The sequence below is a fragment of the Cloeon dipterum genome, chromosome 4 (assembly GCF_949628265.1).
Source record: "Cloeon dipterum chromosome 4, ieCloDipt1.1, whole genome shotgun sequence".
Classification (NCBI taxonomy): domain Eukaryota; kingdom Metazoa; phylum Arthropoda; class Insecta; order Ephemeroptera; family Baetidae; genus Cloeon; species Cloeon dipterum.
In genome coordinates this window covers 16,172,938-16,193,944 of record NC_088789.1, presented here as the reverse complement: position 1 = coordinate 16,193,944, position 21,007 = coordinate 16,172,938, and the positions used below count along the sequence as shown (strand labels likewise).

General features: G+C 41.1%; 1 protein-coding gene across 3 annotated transcripts in view; it reads right to left on the bottom strand.

The window, feature by feature from the left end:
* LOC135942347 (connectin-like) overlaps positions 1 to 21,007 on the bottom strand; it is a 131,123-nt gene that overhangs the window by 109,779 nt on the left and 337 nt on the right. The window lies entirely within an intron of this gene.

Sequence of the window (21,007 nt, the reverse complement as noted above, 5' to 3'; positions counted from 1 at the left end):
TAAAACAAAATCGTACGTGCTCACTCACGTATTTTGCTCAATTCCAAACCGAGCCGCCGGTTGACACGTAATTTATAATTGCATCATTGGCGGGGAGCAACGGCAAAGCGACAATGGCCGTCATATCAGCGTCCGTTAGCCGACACACACACTCAACCACCCCCGCAACCCCGTGCCACCCCGTTGATGAATGATCGTGAGTGTGTGTGTGTGTGTGTGTGTGCGAGTTCGGTCAGTTGCTCTCTCGGCTCTGGCAAGGGGATGATGTGTTTTATATTCGCGTGGTCACTTGAGCATTATGCCCATTATAAATCATGACAAAACTCATATAAGGAGGCGCTGTTGTAATTAATGGGTTCATACAGCGCGCGCAGCACCGACTAATGGTGGTCGTTCTTTGGCCCATTCATTCCCTCTCATTCATTTACATCGCACTCGGATTTGCATAATGTGCGTTACTGTGTTCGCCTTTTCAGTCGGCGCCGTCAAACGGGCAAAAAGAGCCCTTTTTATCGTCGAATTTACCTCGGGAAACGTCGTTGGTTATTACTCTGCGGTGTTGAGCTCTTGGGCCAGATAAAAATAATATCCTTATTTCAAATGAGCTCGAACCACTTAAGAAATTTGCATTTAGCGCGGACGAAAGAAATTGGCGTCTACTCGCTGAATATTTAGAGTTGTAAAAAGACCAGTCAGGCGTAATAATTTGTTTCAATTTTGACCTCTTCACCAGCGGAGAATATCAGCAATAAAAAACAAAAGCTTGGTAAAAATGTTAATTTCAAGAATATCAAACTTTCTCTAACAATAAGCCAAAAATTTTCAATACGACGATATATTTTGGTTTAAGTGGTCAATTTGAACGATTGATAGTTTTTTCTGCGGTTGTAACCGGGATGGGAGCTTCAAATAAGGTTTATAAACCCACACACAATATTGACTAAAATCTTCTATAAATGCTAAAAATTGTCTAAGAACAGATTGAGCCTGTCTATATCATGCGAATTTGTGATGGGCAAGTTAATAGCAAAGGACCGATAGTTTTTCACATCGCGCCTGTCTTCTTCCTTATGCAACGATATTATTATTGATTTTTCATTTGAGACGGGCAAACGCCAGTCGTAAACGAACAATTGACAATATCAGCTAAAGGAACCGCTGTTTGCTGTGCCACACACTCTACTATAAATATCGAAACATCATCATATCCAACTTAGCGTTTTGATGATATTAAAATCTATCCTGAAATTGTCAGATTTGTTAAACAAAATAAAGACGGAGACGTATCTATCAAGGGAATGAATCAGCAAATTTCTGTAATCTTAAATCGCCATAAAATTCTCCTGCAGTTAAAAAAAACTGATTAGCCGCATCAATCTGTCATAAAAACTTACTATGCACATTTCTTTACAAAAGTGATGCTAAATCCCCCTTCTAGAGGCTTATAAAGGGAACCTTTTCAGCATACAAAAATCTTAGACCCTCCCTTGATTACCTGGGGCGTGGATTTGAAAGTCAGCAACATTTCTCTCGCACCGCCGGAACAGAGAGATCGAATCGAAAGCAATTTGCCACCTTTATACGTGTGATATAAAAAAATGCATCGGGAGATTCACCTCTCTTCCGCCCCATCAAGGTAAGACTTTTGTCTATCTATCTGTGTGCGCGGCGTTTTATTCCGCGGATAAAAATACTCCCCCTCGCAACTTCCGAAAATTCTTATTTCCCCAAAAGGCCCGTGGACTTCCTATCGCGCCCTTTTATGACTCACGCGCGGCAACGCCAGCGAAATAATGGTAATCATATCTCGAGTTTGTTGTCTTTTCAAAGGCGAAAAACGTGTTGGTTTGGGCCTCGGTGCGCGCATTAATAATTACGTCCTCGGGGCGCGAGCCGAGAATAAAAAGCAACCCCGCCCGGTGTTTATCATATTTTTCGACGAGCGCTGCACTTTTCCGCGTGCACAAACACATCCCCGCGACCCTAAAAACTTTTTTTCCAGCCCGACTAGCATATTCTCTCCTGGCCCGTGCGATATTATTACACGGAACAACACACTCCTTCTCTGGTGGAAGGGTATTGTTCGTTCATTCGGTGGTACACACGCGGAGAGCCATTATTATACTGCACGGAAGGCAGCAGACCTACACCTTAATGCAAGACAAACAATCTACCCTTGCTTCTTCTTCGTTTTTTCGTCATTTTTTCGTTACACGCCCCTAAAGCATATAACAATAATAGCTAGTGGTGGAAGTGGTATAAAGCCATTCAAATATGCCGCCGCCACCGCCTCCTCGCTCTAATGTTTGCCTTTGCCATGATATTATTGCGTGCTTGAGGGAGATATCATGAGAGAGCAAAGACTGGAAGGGTCTCGCTCTTGAAAACAGCTTTTCCCTATACCGTCAAATCTGAGGAAATCATTTTCATTTGTTAGAAAGCCCTCGCTAATAATAAAAAACTTCTTGCGCAAACTTGTAAAGATGAAAGCAAATGATTCCGTGGAAAATTTAATCGATCCAAAGAGCAACAAAAGTGTTTTTATAATAGGGGTTCTGTAGAGTACACAAGTTTTACTTGTTATACGGATATATTTTAACAGCTGAATATAGCCATGAACATAAGAATTGAAAGGGGCTATATACACTTCAGTTTCTGATCAGATTCAATTTAAATTTCAAAATAATTAAAAATGTATTTGATCATTGACTCTATTTGTTAATTATTTTACAAGATAAATTAGCGCTTTAAAGATATAAAACTGTACAAAATGGCTGGTATTGGAATAATCCAACAAACTGCGCATTATAAAGGAAATCGACCACTTCCAGAAATGATATTTTGTGCTGGATCAAATTCGTTTAATTTCTTTCTGTACATTTTTCTTTAATTAACTCAATACTCTGGCTTTATTTTATTTAAAAAATAATCATTCCATCTAAAAATTGTTTATACGAGTCTAGTTTTAATTCCATCAATTCCCTTAGAATTTGAAATTGGAGCATAATAATTAACGTGTTGCCATGCAGTGGCAGAGGGCAAGACTATATAGATTTTCAGGAGTGCCTCGCGCGACGGTAGCTCAGTTTTGGCGATAAAACCGCAAGCAACTTGATGATATTCATAAAGGAAATTGTATTTATGCAAAGCGCATCTCTCTCGCGTGATAGCGCGCGCGTATTATGCTCTGCCACTATCGCCACCCTTTCTCAAGACTGTTTCCTCCGCGTTCCCTTTCCTCTCGGCAATTCCGCATTCATCCGCACTTAGGGTGTCATTATGCTCTATTAAATGCACCTGCGTGCACATAAATGCAAGCGAACAATTTTTTTAATCGAACCTAGCCCCCGCAATATTGTGTAGTACGAATGAATTTCTTTGAAAATCGAGTCGGATAATGCGAGACACTGTGTGCTGGAAAGCGAGCGTTCTCCCGAAGCATGCGAGTTAGAGTGTGGTATAATAAAAGTACACGTAATTACCGTTTCGATGGTAATCTCTCTCACTCTGGCGGTGTAATAATAACACAAAGCGCGAGACTTATCATTCCGTGTCGTGATATGTGCTTGGAAAAGTTTCTGCTTTCGCCACGCCAGAGTTAAGGGCAAGTTTGGAGGCTTTAGGGGTGATCACCCTGTTATTACATTCAAAATTGTTTCGCGGCGTCAAATGCGTGCAATTAATCCCATCGTTTTTATCCGCGACATGCTGCGTAAATTGCACTGAAATTAATTTTAATTAAGAGGCACGGCATGCATCGGCGGCACCTAAATTAGGGGGTGTTTGCGAGTCACGCCGTGTCATTCAATCCAAGGGTGTTTCGGCCTCCAACCCGCTCGAGTTACTTATTTCAGCCAAATATTGATTTTGGGCACTTTACGCGGCACGTCCTTAGTTTTTACGCTCACGAGTTTTCCCCGCTAATCTTCAGTTTTCGCATTAGAGAAGCGGAAGGAAGTCTTCTAATAAATTACATGGAAAAGCTCTCCGCTAAATTTATTTGAATAGCGCGCAGCAGATTGCCAGGCAGCTCGAACTGAAGTACTCTCTTTCACACTCTCGATCAAATAATTTTTTATCTCTGCCCTATCAATGCAGAGGTAAATAAAACTGATTCGATTTTGGCATCCAATCCATCAAAACCTATTAATATTGCAACATTTTTTCTCATGAGAATTGAAATATATTTGCATTCATGTGTGGATAACGATGACAATTTTTTTAATTGCTTCAAAAACAAACTATTTGAGTGCTAAGGATGATATTTGATGCATCAGGAATGGGCCAAAGTAGTATGCTTTAGAAGTAAAAAGCTTATTATGTTATTCATTGTTTCCATCAGACAAAACAATTCATTTTTTAACAGTTTTAAAATAAAATTGGGACGTGGTTATGCACATCCCGATGTATCATATTTTTATGGCAGCATTTTTACTACATTATTATTGTTGTTAATTCTTCCACTTCAAGTCATACATTTAAGGAATATTAGAAATATTAAAAGAGTATTAGATAAAATAAAAAAGTCCCTAACACGGACACATTTCACATAGTAAGATTGAATCATTAGTGGCTTGAATAAATTATATTTTTGGAGTTTATATAAAACCAAGAAATTATCGAAATATGGATTTTCGTGATATTTTCCCTGTTGAGGATATTTTCCAGCTTTATGATTACAATTCTTCCATTATGAATTAATCATGGGTGTGTGGTAAATGAGGAAAACTTTCCTTGTAGTGAAATTTAATCACGATTTTCAGAGGGCAGACTGTGCTTTTTGCTTGAAAAGCATATAAGCTTTGGAGCAGATCTTCCCAGAAATTTCCTCTGCAGCCAGGATAAATTTTAGCTTTGAACTTGAAGAGAATGTTTTAGTTACAAAGCTCAAATTGATCTTTTATGCGGTATACACCGCTCTGGTATATTTTTCCAAAAGATCAAACCTTTAATTCGAAATTAAAAAAGTTCTCGCGTGATTTTTCAATCTCTGACCCATTATGTCAGCCAGCGATATAATAAAAGTATAGTGTGCCCTTCTGCTGGAAAACTTTTTGTTTTCCTCTCGCGGGTTTGACAGCAGTCGCTGTCTGCGCAAGTGGCGCATAACAATAAAATTTCCCCCGTCTCATTTAGCGCAGTAAGTTTTTTTCGCATGCAAAAAGGCGGAAAAGAAGGAAGTTGTTAAACCAACTTGGTTCGAACAGACAGTTCTCGTTTCACAGCACTAGCAAAGGTCTTTCAATTTATTATTATGAAGGCACCTGCGTCGTGAAATACTGTTGTCGTATAAGAAGTGAGCCGCGGCACTTACCAGCAGTGGAATAAGTTTCGCCACCGAGACGAGAGAAATTTCCCCTGCTTGCCCTTCCAGACAGGCTCGTTCTCTCTTCTTTAGTGTTATTATTTCATGCTGTGCCTTGTTCTCCGACCCGGCGTGCTCCATATATTTTCATTTGAATTAATTCCGAAATGGTTTATTTTAGCCCATTTGAATTTCCCCACGTGCTTCTAATAAAACTCGAGGCATCATAAAGCACAAAAATGTCACCGCGCATTCCTCGCTCGCGCAGCTCGTGAATTTCAAATTGCGGGGACGGTATATATAAGAAAATGGAAAATTCCGTCCCGCCGGCTAATTCTGCCATGGAAAAGTTTCCTCTTTCATCATATCGTCGCTGCACACTCTTGGCCTTTTTGCCGTTTTCTGCGTATTTTCGGCACTCTACCAGAGGCTGCTGACTGAGCTGCTCCGAGCTTTGGCAATTACACCACGAGCTGAACGAAACTCCATACACGCGGAGAGCAATTTATTTTTTGCCGCCTCGATGATTTCAGCAAGAAATCTGGAAATCGCAATTGCTCCGTCTTGGTTTTCTCGGTCTTATTCGCAAAATTACAAAAGTTAAATTATCTTTCACGGAAACGATCTGACATACGTATAGCGAAAAGACTTTCCTTGTTTGCTTTCAAGCCACAAATCTAAAGCGACTTCATGAAGTGATTTGAAATTTATAAATAAAGGAAAGTCTCACGTTGGAGATCTGAAGACTTGTTTAATATGTATTTTTGCTTGAAAGTAAGGGCAAGGTGCTATTCAGTCTTGATTATTGACTCGCATATGCATTGCGTGCACTGGCAATGTGAGAAATCTGAGCAATGTTTGTGGGTCAAGTGCTGGCTGATTTGCGCCAATATTATTTGACTCGTTGCATTGCATGCGGATTTGGGAGGACTGCAATCGTTTTCCGACACTCTCTTGCTGGTTCACAGCTTTGCAGCGTGCGTGAATTAATTTCACGGGGCAAATGTCTAGCGGGGGCAGTAGCAAGAGGTGGTCCTTTTCTGGAATGGGCTTCCTCCAATGAGGTCCTTGAGCCCATGTTATTCGCTCGCGATGTTATTGGAGTTTTCGCGAGTTGTTCGCTATCAGGGGGTCACCCATCTGGAATAAGGTGAACCAATAAAAAATCTAGAAATAAATAACTTTATTTTTACAAGTTGTTTTGTTTTTGTAATCTTCACAACCTACAAACTCTTTTTTAGAAAATAATTTTCACATGCTAGAGGAAATTTATGTTTTGTAATAACTGACTCTTTTCAAATTGCGTGACGGGAGTCGGCTACTAAATTACTCTACCTCACCATGTGGATCATCAGAGGCGAAAAGTGATCAAACGTAATGGCGGGGAAAGGGTTGCAGCATAAATGTAGCCAAACAGTTCATTTGAAGTGACAGAAACAGCACTGCGTCGCTAACAGCTCTCTCGACTGCACGGGCGTAGCAATTGCAATGACAAATAACACTTCAGCAACAGCAGCCATGCAGTTTAAAAGAGACCCGCCACTTGCTGCTTTTTCAAACAACTGGGAAAAGGGGTTGAACGAGGCATTTAGCGTCACACTCTAATTTTATTACGCGCCGCCTCAAATAAAACACAAAAACGGCCGTCCTCGCGAATTTATTTTATGCTCGGCCATTTCTTTCCCACACCACGCGCGCCGAAATTTTTTTCGCGTGCATAAAAACGTTTATGGCACATAATCGCTAGTAAATTGGTACCGCCGACGGACATTCTCGGTTATAATTAGATGCAGCGCAGCAACCAGAGTAGCGCATCTAACGCGAATTAGCATGAGGCTTGATGCGTGTACGTGCCGGCGATGTTGTTATGGAAATTGAGACGACCGGTGGAATGGTCATTAAATAATTAAGCACAACTCGCTAATTAATACAACTACAAGCGGCGGAAACTTTGTATAAATCGACAGAAGTGCTACAAATGTGATGGAATAATTCTAGGTAGGGAAATTATATGGGAAGCAATCCTTGGTCGCAATAGATCAATCACTCGTTTTTTTAGTAAGTCTCTTAGCACTTGCAGCGTGCTGTTTCTCATTTTTTCTGTTCAAGCAATGATCATCAAGTTTGTTTGAAAGAACGAGCCTTTGAGTGTCGACATAGTAACTTTGATGAAAACTCTTAGAATTTTTTTTATTATTTCTTCAGCTTTAAATTGCCTAAGTTTCATTAATCATGTGAATTCCGTATAGCAGTTTTAACAGTTCTTTGGCTGTGCCCTTGCTTTGCTAGGCAGTCGTAAAATATTTTATGAGATGTAAACAACAAATAATAATCTTTGACCAAAAGAACAGTCGGACCTCAGCACAACAGTTTCTAAATGACAAAAATTTAACTTTAAGTGCGTTCAAGAATGAAATTTTTGCGTGGTAAATTAGGAGTTACAAATTGTTTGGCTCAACTTCATTGAAGAAGCAGTCTGTAGCTTTCGTGTGAAACAGACAATGCAAATAAAAGGAAGTGCCCTTTCTAAATTCCATTCCATCAGTCCAAAAGCCATTTTTATAATGCTGTCCCAGATGGTGATGAAATATCGGTCCAATTACCGATAATTACCTTTCTTTGTTTGCCTGTCGGTCGGGCTGTGCCTTTGATTCATTAAAATCATCACCATGACTGGTGCGGAGAGATAGATGGAAAAGAAATGAGCAGCATTTGGAATAATCAATGAGAGCCGAGCTGCGGAAGATGGATTTTTCGTTCGCTGCTCACCGACTCGCCGCTGAAAGGACGGGCTGGAAGCGGATGAGAGACAAGAAAGTTTTTTCCATCTCTGTCGGTAATAAATTCTGCGGAGCAACTGCGGCCATATAGCGGCGCACCAGTTGATATAAAAAGGGCTTCTCGCAGTCGGCGAGCGTGAAATAGGGGACCTGCCTACCTAATGGATTAAAACTATCGATGGCGGTGCTTGGGCTGAGTAAATTATTTCCAATGGTGACGATATGCCACCAGCCGGGCGCGAGAACGAGCGAGCGGTGAAAGGGTGTGCGAATATAAAAGCGGGTATCAAAGCCGGGCCTGCTGCTGCGAGCGCGTGAAAATCTATCACCCGCCGCTGACAGGATGACTGAAAAGGGTGCTCTCATCTCATAATTAAGACTTCTCATTTCACTCTGTGAAGAGCTACTTTCAGCTTTCGCTTTCACAGCAAAGAAGCTTCAGCTGGACGAATTTCACAGACAGTGTCAAACGGAGCACACGACGTTTTAAATTAAAACTTATTACTTCTTTAGTTTAGACTAACAAAGCCCACAAATTATTCTAACAGAACATGTAGACAAGTGAATGTAATTTGTTGGAAACATAACTTTGCACAGGGCGCTTTTTTGTTTAAACTCTGATATGCGGAATTTAGTGGCAATCCATAATCTCCATAAATTCCCCTCATGAGCTTTGTTAATATTTTAACAAGTAAATTTTCAGTTTCTTTACAAACAATTAACCGAACCATTTTAAATTACGCTTTCCAACGGGAATTTTTTTTAATTATTTGAAAAAATTACTGTTTGCTTATAAGTTAATTGTGCCAAGTCAAATTAATTTAAAGCTAATTTTAAAATAAATATGATTGAGGACAAAACCATTCTCCACATAAATATTCATGATTCAATGAGAGCATCCTCTTAAAGTGCTCTTCCTTCACTCTAAATCACTTTTCAAATTTCTCCGGTAACTGTAACCCTATAATCAAGCTGAAATTGGCTGCTGGACTTGGACCATAAATCATGGACGCTCTCTTATTTACATAAATACGTGCCGCCGACCCCCCTAATGGCTGCGGCATTTCGACTCATCCTTCGCACCTGCATTTTCCCACTTTTCCTGTTTTCGCACTATAGAGCTCGGAGGCTGTTATTTCCAGATGTTTTTACGCAAAAGCTTAGGTGAAATATCCTCCTTGCTAATATGTACAAACGACGCTCAAGGTAAAAGCCGGCATAAATTATTCGCGCTCCTTTAGTTAAAACGAGGCTCTCCAATTACTGTGTAAACATGCACAGTTGTTAAAATAAATAATGATTCTTTTAGCAGGTATACGGCATGCAGAGCGCCGTCGTAAAATACCTCTGGCTCACTCAGCAGCAGCAAGCAGCAACGTGGAGTAAAATGCAAAAGGGATTCGACGAGATGTGGCCGAGAGCGCATCTGCGCGCGTCCGATTCGACGCAATCCAATCGAGATAAACGGGAATTTTAAATGCCCATATTGACTCCATTTTCGAACTCTCTCCGAAAGCACTCTCCAGCAGCGAATCTATTAAAACAACACCCACTCTCTGCCGTCGCGCCGATCTGCATAAATAAAAGCGTAATCACCGCGTCGGCAGCCTCTTTTGTTTACTTAAAAGGCTGCCGACAAGAGACGTCAGCGCGGAGACTCTCTGTTCCATTCCCGCGTTCAGCACTGGTGAAGTTTTCATCCGATTCACCCTGGGAATTAATATTAAGTGAGGAAGAGCAGAGCACGAACATTCATAAAAATTTATCTTCTTCTATATGGAATATTAAAAAAGGAGTTGAAATGAAATGCAGAGAAGACGGCCGGTTGTTTGCTCAACGGCAAAGCAACGTAATAAAGTGATTAAAATTGCTGATGCTCATCGCGATCAAAACGCTGTAAAACTGCAGTCTGAATATTTATAAAAGCAAACACCGCTTGCCTTCATCGTAATCAAATCAACTCTGTGCGGTGGCGAATTCGGTGCAGCTTTTTGTTTCAATTTTAATTTGCTAAAAGCTCTGCTCCGCGCGCTTTGACTTGTGCGCCTCTTTACTTCGTTTCACTTTGTACACACCTCGGAGCAGAGCAGAAGCGATGGATGGCGCGTCTCGTGCGTTTTGCAAAAGGAGCCACTGCTGCTACTGCTGCTTTTTAATTATGCGCACAGGAATTCCCTCGCCTCTGCACAGGGTGGAACGGGGTCCTCCACGCCCGGTCGCAATCGCACTCTCGGCGCATGAATAATTTATGCTCGTAATTGAAAGCGAATATTCATATATAAATCTCGAGGCCGAGCGCCCTATGATAAATCATCGGCGCCGAGAAAACAATAAATTACGCGCGGTTGAGCAATCAGTGTTGCTTTCAATTAAGCTCGCCATTATTTGGCACTTTGTCGTGGCGGAAATAATCTTCGCCTCGCAGTTGAATTATAATGTATACATTTTCCAGCCGGCTCGTTACCATTTTTCCATTTCTCTCTCTTCACCGCCCTCATCTGCATTAACTTTTTGCGATGGCGAGAAAAAAAATTGAAAGTTTGCCAAGAGCAGCGGTGGTGGAGGAGGACGGAACAAGTGATTCCGCCTGGTTAGCTCCGTGATGCATATGTTTGCAGAAGAACTCGCCAAGTCGTTTGTTTTTGTCAAAATACTGAGATGCATTTTCAGCAAAGTAAATCATTTTTTCATAACCCTGCGAATTTTTTCATCACTTAATTGTTCGACAGCATTTTTGTGAACCATAAAAAAGCAATTTTGAATCTCGGCCTGCCTTGGCTCGACTTTATATATTTTATTTTTTTAACTAGGGCACTCACGTGGAAAACAACTTCAGGCGCTGTTCCGCCTTCACGGCCAACGCCACGCCGTTCAATCTCCTCCACTACTTCGTATGTATTGACCGGCAAGCCGTGTAAGTGTTTTGCGGAACACAATTTCATGCACATTTCATATTCCGCGCGCAGCGGCAGCATCCACAAGGCCCCAAAGTTTTTGTATGTGTGCACGCAGCAGGTGATAAGCTTTTTTATTCATCGCACACGGCCGGCCAGGCAAATTTGATTATTATAATAACAGGCGGCAATTGAATAATATTTCCATTAGGGCCAGCGAAATCCCCCGCGCAGCAGAGAATAAGAGGTGCTGCTCTCCACTTTAATAACATACACACGCACACTTTAGCGAGCGCATATTGCTGTCAAGCTCATCTGGCTGAATGGAATCCGAGCTGGCTGGCGGGCTGCATTTGAAATTCAAATTGTTTGGGCGGATAACACCGCAGGGCTCTTTTATTGTGTGTTTTAACTTCCAGATAGTGTGCGAGATACACCAGGAAAATATTATAGAAGAGGGCACTCGCGCAGGAGGAGCGCGCTGTCGATGCTTTTCACCCGCCACCCTGTCGGGGTGAAAAGTGCCAGTGCGCATTGTGTCTGTTTCTATATCTGAAAATGGGCGTCAATCGACGGCCCATTGTCACGTTAATGCAGCACCGGCAGTTGTTGTAACGCGCTTGGTTCTGATTTGTTGATTCGATCTGAATCGGCTTTTCAACACTAAAACGAACTGTATTTCGACAAAAGCACTAAGCATATTCCTATCAAAACACTTGATTGACATTGTAATTATTTTTAACCGTTATAATTTTAAGACTTGCGAGTGTTAATCGATTGACCATTTTCCCTGTGCTTTGTAAATGCCTCCTGACAACATACTTTTTGGAGTGTTTAATTTGAAATTTGAAAAATGATGTCGTGAAATCGACTTATAATTGCCTCAATAAAAAATATGAATGTTACGTTCTTCCATCCCGAATCCCGAGATCTACAAATTGTTGATTCAGAGACGTTTCTGTAGCTCAAAAATTAATTTTGAGCTCCTTCTTGGTAATACATGGTAATTCTTGGAAATTAAGCAATTCATGAGAAAAAGTTGCAAATAAAGTGCATGTCTTTACTACTAACTGAATTTTCATACCGATATTATTGACCGAAAAATCAATTAAAAAATAGACACTTTGGTAGAAAAACAACTCACATTCCCATGTTTAATTTCTTATAAGAGGGGATTAAACATGCAAACTAATTTTTAGTATTCCAACTTGTAAGAAATTTTTTACTTTAAATTTTGCTAATTTTTTCCTTGCGATTTATCTTTAAATATTGCGTTATGTTACGAAACGATTATAAATATTTTGTTCCATTTTTCACGAGGCAATTCTCTTTGCAAGTTAAGCTTTTAAAAAAGCAAGTTTATAAGCAGACAGCAGACAGTTGGCGCAGCAATTTTCCGACAGACGTTCCACGGCTGCAAGCAAAGGAGCTTTTTTGTTTTCGCATGGGACGCCGCAGGCATTCATTAAAACGTGTGCAAAAAGTAGAGATACGTGACACACGGATGCTCTCTCTAGCTCTTAATAAAAATGTTCATTTTGCAGGTGAGAAATGAACAGACGGAATGTTTTAGTGTATTTCACTGCGTAAAAAGCAGGCAACGCAGCTTTTTGCCGAGCGAGTGTCTTGCTCACGCCTTTCGCGAGAAGTGCCTCGAAAAATTGCGTCATGCGCCCGAACAAACAGTCTCTGCGTTTTCTTTATTCGCATCAAAGAAGGAAGCATAGCCGCAATGTCTTCATCAAATGAATGAATCGAGGATGATTTCACGTGTTTATTATGACAACAAGTTTTTTATTTGCCTTCTTATCGCCAATTATAACGCGAGCCTCTGCGGTTGCGGCTCGGCAAACACGCGTATAGTCTAAAGGTTCCTGAGATAAAACTCGAGAGAAGTGTCATTCAGAGAAATATGAAAATCAAGCACTCTTCCATTAGCCCGTGTCTCGATTTAATGAATCCTACCGAGTTACGACGACGATGACGTTAGGAAAAACGCCATCAAGTCAAGCTCTAATTGAATTATACTAAAGCACACGCCAGTAACATTCTGGCAGGGTGGGTGTGCTGCTTTCTGCAGAAAGAGCGTGTGTGCGAGATGTTAGAAAACCGCATTCGCGTCATGAACTTGCTGCTTGTGAAGTTGCTTTTCAGCAGCGTGCAAGCAAAGAAGCGAAATGAATTGTGTGGCGCGAAACTTTGGTCGGCGGCCGCACGTTCCTAGGGACTAACTTCTCATTTAAATTAACTTTCAACCATGAGCTCTGAATAATTGAATGAAAGAAAACTAATTGAAATTCAAAGCGTCGAAGCTGACTCGAGGGATGGAAATTGTTTACAACACCTTTGCGCTGCACCGACTTTTGCTCGAGAACTTTGGAATTCCCATTTGTCACAACAGGATTGAATTTGAACTCTGTGACGTTTTAAAAGCGCATCCACTCCCGCAGCATATTAATACTTCTGTTTATTGTAGTTAAGGAGAGCGTCTTGTTATTACAGCACTCTAGAATTATTCGAGAGTAAAGAGCTACTAATGTGGCAATGGAAACAGCTGTTTGTTAGAGAGAACTTTGATGTTTTTTTCTAATTTATCTCTTCACTAGAATTTGATTGTAATTAATTCCATATTATGAATCTACCTCAGCTTTTAACTGCGAAATAAGCACTTTGAATTGCAAACGTTCTAGACTTAAAAAATAAAACTTCAAAAGCACGATCAAAGTTTTAGCATTTACCACAATATGTATTACAAAGCCGCATCCGGCCGTCTCACACTTTGTCACCACAAAGCCTTATGTACATATTGCAGCACCAACGGCTCAAATTAGCACACAGAATGCGATTCCGCAGTGTACATAGCTATAGTGTGCGGCCCGAATTGCCATCTTGACCTTTCGCTGCGGCGGCTTTGAGTCAGCAGGCGAGGATTCGGCCCGGCTGCATGTACAAGAGACGTCGTTGGCCCGCCGCTCAAGCCGGCTGATTAACTCGCCAGAGAAAACAAGCATTGTCGACGGCAGCTCGCTCGCTCACTCACTCACCCAGCCAAGCAGTCAGTCAGTAAGTGAGATTTGCAATTAGCGCATGCATGCGTGTGTGTGCCGCCGCCGCCTCCGTCAAAGCTGCCGTCGCTGCCGCTCCTCTGATAGGCAGCAAAACCATACTCGAGCGCGTGCAGCCCTGCGTTTTGACTGACAGAAACAATTTGAGGCGCGGCCTAATTAATTTTAGCCTGGCTATTATTAAGGATACACACAGTCAAGTGTGTTCTTACAACAGCCACCATCTCGTCTTGTTTCACAGCTTCTGAAGTGTGTGATTTTACATTAATTTGCCTCGAAATGTGTGCATGCTCATAATTTTGGTTAAACAACATAAACTCTATCAACGTTGTATTTTGACTGATTGTGTGAATAAACATCTCGGTCTGACTAATACTTTTCTTGAATTTGGATGTTATAGTGACATTTTGAAGAGCATGATAAAAGAGGTATTTTAGCCCACTTTTTGCAAAATTTACTTTAATTGATATACGGAAAAATAAAGCCAGTAAACCTGTACCAGTCGCAGTTTTTACATTTTTTCAAAAACAAAAATATTAATAATTTTATTAATGTGCTACACGAAGACAATGATTATTATTGTAAAAAAATACATTTAAAAATTTAAATAAACCTCCCGTTCGTCTAACAACCATGCGAGATAATAATCGTGACAAATAATGCAACCACTCTTTGTGTCATTTGGCCAATTTTTCTCCGTGCTGCCGTCAAACATCAAACACGACTGCCGAATCAGAATTGCAGCGGCGCGTGCTTTTGAAAGGCTGGCGCGATAAAGAGCATGGTGTCGTAACCCCGGCGTTGGAGGCGGTCGTAAAATCAGCCGAAGCAACACGCAAAACGGCCACAATTTTCCGAAAGCCTCTGCGCTTTTATCGCTGCGACGCATTCAAATATTCCGTCGAAAAATCTCGAGTGCTACTTACACGCTATAATTATGCCACTTTCCGACCATAAATAATAAAATTATTTCATTAATTTGACTTACACAGCTTGCGAGTTTGTATGGATACACGCGTGCAGGGCACTATTTTTTATTAAAGCGTCGCCTACTCGATAGTATCAGGTCTATTCGAATCGAAACATGCTTAAATTATACACTCCCCCGGTTTGTGTGTAGGAGAGAAAATATTGCAATTTGCCGCCGCTTTTCGTGTTCTGCGATAATAAACTCAAAGCACATATGCTAATTAGTTGCTTCTCTCTCTCTCTCTCTCTCTCTCTCTCTCTCTCTCTCTCTCTCTCTCTCTCTCTCTCGCTGTATTGATTGCCTCGTTTTTTCCGGAAAACACAACAAATTTTTCATACACAAATATTGTCTGCTTTTGAAGCGTTGGCGTCAGCAGGTTTATCGGTGTATTTACACTTGATTTGCGGCAAAACACCGAGCTTGGCCTAAAAATGATTGGTTTAGACGCGTGCATATCGGGTGTGTGGAGTAAATCAATTGCCATTTGCCGATATAATGCTGTTTCAGCGATTATAGGTCCGGCAAACTCTGATGGCCATCAACTTTCCACCACACTCCTTTGCGTGGTTTTGCCAGGCTGGAAACATAAACACTGTTTGTGTGCACGTCGGTTTCAGCAAAATATTCAATTATGAGTGTGTGAGGATGAGATAAATCGAAATCCGTATAACGTGATAGAGGAAAAACAGTTTGTAATCTCCCTGGAGCTGGACGCTAACAAAATCATTTGAATCTAGTTTTTACGCACGCAGAATTTAATTACTGGCAAATAGCGATATTTTTCAGCTCTTCAAAAAACAAAATTGTTTTCTAAATCGAGAGGCATTAACAGGAACAAATATTTACAGTGCGGATGTGGCCGGGCGTAGCACTAATTAAAACGAATCATCCTTTGATGCTAACAAGGGAACCCTGGGTATGTTCCGCCCGGCGAATCGGAATACTCGCCGCCAATTTTTAGTTTACGAATAAGATAGATGCAAAGTGTCCACGTGATAAAACCAAAATATTATCGAAAGTGTCCAAAAATGGTCGAATGCACATTTTTAGAATCGGCATGAAGTGTAGATTCCAAAAATGTTTGGTTTTTTTTAAATCCGAGCATTTTTCGAAAAGTAACACCATTTTTAAAAAGTTAATATTTTCATATCTTTAAAATTCAGGAACGTACACCGTATGAGTGTGTTTAGCCATATTCTTTATTCGTTTGTTTCGCAAAAATGAACATGCAAACAAGAAAAAGATGGCTTTATTTATTTAGTGAGAAGCATACAGGAAATATTTCCCGTTTTTATCAAAACTCTTTCGCTCATGCTTTACTCCAATCGTTTTATCCCGTAAAAAGTATTGCTCACAATAATTCTATTTTTACCAACAAAATCAATAAAAATGTAGACTGAACGAATAACAAGACTGACATTGTCGGTAAAGCAGAGATAAAAAAGTATACACGGTGAAAATATGAATCTGGCCTGTCGTAATTCACGCTAATTTGCACGGCTGTCGGTAATAGAGGCATCAGCGTGTTGATAATCCACTGCTGCTGCGAAGGGGTTAGCATGGGAGCGAAAGATCAAAAATGCACGCGCCACTGAGCAACCAAATCGGCGCAATGCTGTGGCAGGTACGCGCGGGGAAAAGAGCGAAAAGCGTCGATTTCTCACGCCGGTGGAGTGAGAGAGATGATCCCTTCCTCTTTCCACGATACAATCGCATTTATTCCGACTCGCAGCAACATCTGCTGTCTTCGCCGCTGGACCAAAAACGCGCGAGCGTGCGCGCGTGTGTGTGTGTGAGTGTGTACAACCAGCTGGGGATATAAATTTCCAGCTATCTCTGCCTACAAGCTTGAATGAATGCGTACTCGTCCAGAACGGCACACAAGCAGGCAAAGGAGCAGCAGCAGCAATAAAATACACATACACTGCATTCATGTGCGCGCGACCCCATTATTGCGCGTCGCAGACAACAAACCGAGTAGGAAAGGAACAATAAAGCGCCCGCCGACCCTCGGCTCCATCAATGCGCCCAAACTTTTGCTCCCGGCTGCGATTAATCATCGATTGAGGTTATCGAGAAGTGCATTAATCGTGCGGGAAAAAGGGCAGGTCAAGAGATGCATTTCTGCCGTCGGTCGCGTGTCCTGAGTGATTTCCGAACGGCCGGCCGGACAAAAAGCATAAAGGAGAGAGAGAGAGAGAGAGAGAGAGAGAGAGAGAGAGAGAGAGAGAGAGAGAGAGAGAGAGAGAGAGAGAGAGAGAGCCGTTACGCTTGTCACTTTTTGTGTTTTTTCCGCCCGAATATGGATTTGCACTTTTGTTTCGCGTTCTTTCTCTTTTCTCTCGTGCTTTGTGTATGCAATGCATCTCCCGCCGCTCCGTTGGTAATGGATTTCATGCCGTAATGGATTCATTCAATGATAAATTTCGTCTTTCACCGCCGACGAGTGACTGGTGGTGCAGCAAATGTTTCACGCGCGCTCGCCCACCCCAAAGATTTCTCATTTTTCGCCGCGCGGCGTGCGAAAGTGCTGAGCCGGAGGAGAGATTTGTGAGCTGCAAAACTGCAGGAGCGGCTCATTTTTCGTCGAATGATGGATTCGTTTGCTGCAACAGATGCATTTGAAAAGCAATTCCTCAAATTGGACGCGACGAGCACCAGCAGCATTTCAAAACATGAGTGCACACAGGGGTTGGAAATGGAAAACCTTAACTCGTTAGAGCCCTGCACATACATTTTGGGCCCTGTGTATTTTCCAATTTATATCATGACTTTAAGTCTTAACTGTGGAAACGAATTAATTTAAATAATATAAAAACTTATTTTTAATTTTCACTATCGAATTAGTCCATGTTTAGAAATCTAAAATTTACACATCACTCACGAAATAAATTTTCGCCTCTAGCTTAAAATATTCCCTAAAAATTAGTCGGTAAGAAAATCGGCTTTTAAACCTGTGAGCACTTTCATTTCCACTTTCAGTCCACTGAAAATCTAGATTTATTGCGCTAAAAGCAAAATTCACCTGCTCACGCTAAGCCAAAAACCATTAAGATCGCGGAGAGAAGAATCGCATCAACCGCACAAAAAATGGTAAGCCGAGTAACTTCGTCAGAAATTTTGTATTGATGTATTTAATTGTTTACACGAAATTTTTCCTAATTTTATCTAACAATTTATTCAATCAACTTGTACGCTGGAAGCGTATAAATTGCTCACTGATCAACAAACATCCAAATTTTCATTGTCAATTTGATTCTTGATGGTAATTTGTTTTTTTTTTCGAGCAAATTCTAAGCCGTATAGACGACTTGCTTAAGTCAGCAAATGACACCAGGCAGCGATTGAAAATAATTTGATATTTTTTTAGCGCTTGACCATTTTCCCCGGCTAAATTACTCGTGACAGGATGAAATCCCTTGTTTTAAAATAGGGATCTATAGTTTAAGTAGCGAGCGATTTAACAATCATTCAAACTAAGGAGCTAATTTTCTAAAAAAAAAATTGAGAGTAAGTTTAGCTTAGTCAATGAGAGATTCGTTTATGCAATAGCAACAAGGATTTTTCTCGGTTTCGCTGCATCATTACTTCGAAAAAAATAGCTGGAAGCTCAGCCTCAAATGAAGTTTGCATACGCAATGCGCACACGTTTCTTGCCACTTAATCTAGTTACTAATCTTCTCCAAATTTTACGTCTTCTGCAAATTATGAATTCTCCAGGCTGAATCATCGCTTAAGTGGCGTGTGATATCAAAAGCTCTCAAGCGCCCAACCAAGTTTGAACGTCTTGTCAACAACACACATTACTCGCGCGCGCGTATAATTTGCGGAGCCTCGGCAAGAGTTGGAGCTGTTGACGTCACGCTGTCTATCTTGAGGCGTCCGTCAATCTTAACCGAACCGCGAGCAGTTTCATGGCTCTCGTTAAAGTTTGTTTCGACAAGCTTTTTAGCACTTTTGTGCTAATAATTCGTGCCCAAAGCCGCTAGAACGAAAAAGAGGCTGGAAATATTTTAACAAGCTGGCGCCCGAGGCAAATTATCTTTGCGCTCGGCCAGAGCGCTCGCTTGAGGCTCGCAGCTTGTAACGTGCGAAATATGCTACTGCTCGACGCTAATTGCTCTTAATTACGCCCGCAACTCCATTTGCCCGCCATTTCAACTAGAATGAGAATGTGGCTGCCTCAATATAAAGCTACTTACAATTATTTCTCTGACAACGAGAATCCTTAGTCTTCAAGTTCAGTCAGTGAATGGGTGATAATATTTTCTCCCGAGAAACGATCAATTTCGCCCTTCCAAAGCGGTGCGCAATTTATAAAAGTGTTGACATCGCGACATCGTTAGAATAAATATAAACCGCAAGAATGAATGGGTGAGTGGATGGCCCGACGGCCAAATTGCGAGTTGGCATGAAAACGATTCGTTAGCGGGTGCAAGAAAAATTTCCTGCCCGTCGCGCAGTCCACATTATTTCTCGTTCGCTCCAAATACATACAAAGTGCGCTGTGCGGGAAATGTACACACACACACACACACACACACACACGTCGCGCTCATTTGTAGCAAGAAGCACGTAATTTTATTATTATTTTGCTCCGCCCGAGGCAATATTTTCCGACGTGTCTCTAGCATGTGCCCAATGGGACAAGCAAAAGTCTCGGCAATAATTTTCCGTCATGTCACCTAATTGCAACCTAATGTAAATGCTTTATTCAAAGCACCGGCGTAGATTTGCTTAACGTTGCAGGGTAAATTATTGTTACTCTTTGAAGTCGATTTTTTTATAGCTTGGAATTAATCGAGTCTAGCTATACAATGTCAATTAAACTTAGGAACAAAATTCACTGACTAAATATACTGTTTGACGCTTGTAGAACGTGAGATTTTTAATTCAAATTTATTTATGATGTTATCCAGAGAGTAATTTAGCATGTCATTTTAATTGAATTTGTCGGAAAAGTGGCCGTCAGTGTTCAATCACTGCCCCTTGTCGGCTGCATCACGCAATGCACCGACGTAATTCGACTCACTTTCAGGAAACAGTCCTGGCTGCGTGTTGACACAGTAATGAGTCACGCGAAGCTACTGTGCGCCTTTGTAATTATGCGTGAGCGTACATCACCTGCTGAAATGTCAAAAAATTCCATTTAATCGCTCTCTCCTGGCCGCATTCTAATTAGCACACAACCAGATTAATTCAGACTAAAAAGTAGCTGACTGCACGCACTTTCCCCGCAGCACTCACTTGGCTGCATCTTTTCCCCCGAAAGGGAAGTGCATGGTTAATGATGTAAAATGATAATTGATGGTGTTTCCTCGGCCACAGAAACCAACGCACGCAAATTGAAAGTTCCGCGTGTGGGTCCCACCGCACACTGTCCGCGGGAAACGAAAGATTTATCATGATTTTTCTCCGCTACGTCTCGTCTCCTTTTGACTTTTTCCCCGCGCGCGCGACGAGATTAAAAAGCTCAGAGGATATGACTACATTCGACAGAATTGATGATGTTGTTGGCTTCAGAATTATTAATAATGACTCATACTTCGTCGTCAACTTGCAGAAAGTGAATACATTAGGGCGTGGTTTGAAAAAAATGTGAATCCATAAATTTAACCGCAGGCTCTCCGTCACTGTGTGCGTGCGATTGATGATTGCGTGAAGAGCCTATTTTTGCAACTTATCGAATTGTTATTCCTCAAAATATTTTTTCAAATAGATCAAGACACAAAAATAGCAAAAAAGAGCTGAAGATTTTTTTAAATATAATACCAATAAAATCAGTTACACTACGAAATCATTTATACCGAATTTTGTGACAACGCTGGAGATTACTTAGCAGTTGTTAGTACTTTACTAATTGCGTATGGTGATACAAAATATTTTAATTCAATCTTGAACGTTTATAATCATATAACAATATTGACAATGCTGTGGATATAATATTTTTCCTTCAAATTTAAAACGAGTCTATTTGTAAATTTTGCTAACGA